Source organism: Octodon degus, unplaced genomic scaffold, assembly GCF_000260255.1.
Source record: "Octodon degus isolate 3935 unplaced genomic scaffold, OctDeg1.0 scaffold00083, whole genome shotgun sequence".
Lineage (NCBI taxonomy): Eukaryota > Metazoa > Chordata > Mammalia > Rodentia > Octodontidae > Octodon > Octodon degus.
Window position 1 is genome coordinate 7,947,405 of NW_004524659.1, and position 2,352 is coordinate 7,949,756.

The window sequence follows — 2,352 nt, forward strand, 5'->3', positions numbered from 1 at the left end:
CACCACCACCACCAGCAACCCAAGCACTGTATATCTCTGAGCCCCCCATTCCCTGTATGTATTGGACTGTTTTCTAGTGCTATAATAAAATACCTGAAGCTAGGTATTTTATAAAGAAAAGTTCACAATTTTAGAAACTGAAAGTCCAAGACTAAGCAGTTGCATCTGTTTGGTCTCTAATGAGGGCTCCCCTGGCTCTATCATCTCATGACAATGGTGTTATGGTGAGAGTATGTGAAAGACAAGAGAGGGCATGGAAGGCAGGAGTCTTGCTCCTCTATAACAGCACTCTTGAGAGAACTAACACAGTCACACAAGAACTACCTTAAAGCTTCTAAGCGCTTCCAAGAGCTATGACCCCCACCCATGATCTTATGAACCCCCATTATGTCCTACCTCTTAAAGGTATGGTCACCTCTCAACATCACCACGCTGGGGACCAAGCCGCCAACACATGAACCTTGGGGCACAAAATACATCCAAGCCTTAGCACTGTGCTTCCTTTCTTTGCAGAGAGTAGATAATTCCTTCAACTCCAGCACCTTGCCGTGTGATCAAGGGAGACCGGGGCCAATCACCTGGCAGCCATGAAGATTTTGGGCCTTGCAATTGCCAGAAGAGCAGAGAGGCTTCCTTGTTAAAGAAAAAAGCAAAGAAAGGAGGGGAGACCATGAAGCGACATCTTTCGGTAACCCTCTTCACTAGTTTAAGTACAGTAAACCCATTTTAAGAGTATTCCCCAGGAAGCATAAACTTTATTTCATTGCACCATATAATCCCCTATAATGGAAAACCAGTAATGAGGATGCCAGAAGCAGGTTCAAAAGGCAATTTTACATCAATAGAACATTCGATTCTAATTAATCTCTTCACGGCTAACATAATTGAGTCTTCAAGGGGACCGCTGAACTCACCCCCACCTCCACCCACCTCACTGTTCCCTGGAACAGGCCTGTCTTCCCATGCTGTGCTGGAATTTGTCTGGAAACAAAGGAAAAAACAGGGCTGATACTATCTGAGGCGAGGCAAGTCTCTTTATTTCCATCACAAAGTTATTACCGACATCCAAAGCCCTGAGCTGAGTCTCAAAGGCCTTCCCTCAGTATGTAAATAGCATCCTGCTTTGTTATTTATTTCTGAGCTCTCTTGTTTCTTCCTCTGCCCCTGGGTTTTTTTTTTTTTTTCTGAAGACTTCACAAGGGTCACATCTCTCTTTGCTATCGCAGTGCTCTCCACTTTAGCAACATAAGAAAGAATTATGAGCCAGGCGAGTGCCCATACCAGTGCTCGGTGTATGTCTTGTGGCCTCCCCATCCTCCCAGGTAGAAGTGATAATTCATGCATGGGTGACAGCCAGTTTAAAAGCGATCCCTGTGAAGCCACAGAAAATGCACAGACTTCATAAACTCCCAATATTGCTTCATCTGATCTATTTCCTTCATTGCTTTCTTCCCCTGATGTTAAACTGCGATCATCCTTAGTGTTGAGTGAAGTTGCTGCAGCCTAATAATGCTCAGACCAGCTCTGTTAATTAAGATGCTCCCTACATGCTGATTTCCAAAAAGGCTTTCCTCCCAGCAAATACAGAGAGGGGTGGGGGGGAAGGGGGGAGGAGAGAGAGAGAGAGAGAGAGAGAGAGAGAGAGAGAGAGAGAGAGAACAAGCCAGGCTTCAAGACCACCACTGGTTAGGACCAATGCTAATCTCAGCACAAGACCTAAGGGTTTGACTAGTCATCCCCTCTGTGTCCCACTTCCTTCTCTGTGATTTATCCTCCACTACTACCTGAGCCATGCTTCTAAAATATAAGAACAAAAAATAGAATAAAATAAAATAAGAACAAGCCGAGCGGAGATGGGGAGGGGGTTGTCCAGGAGACAAGGTCTATTATAGAAAGAAGAGATCACAACTTTGGAACTTCTCCTTGAAGCAGAGCTCACAGACGCGTGAACAGAATAAGCACCTTGCCTGGTGTGAGTGGTCTCTCACTTATTTGTGGTCTAGGATCTGCCCTGGATTCCTTAGCAAACTCTACTCCTCCCACTGCTAGAGATACCTTTGAGTTTCTGCTCTACTGGGGTGAAGCCCTGAGCACCACTGAATTTGAAGGTACTTCTTGGTACAACTGTGACGGTCATCTGGTATGGATAGGTGTGTTCCACCCAGCCACCCATCACCCACATCACCGCTATACTGGTTGACCCTCTACAAAATCAAATTTCCTAGCCAGGAATCCAGAGCCAAGATGGGGCAAAAAAATCAGGATCTATCTGCTGCCCACCATCATTTTTGGGCTTGAATGTTCCAGAAGCCAAGATCATACACATTGTTTTCAATAAAGTCAACTAGAGGC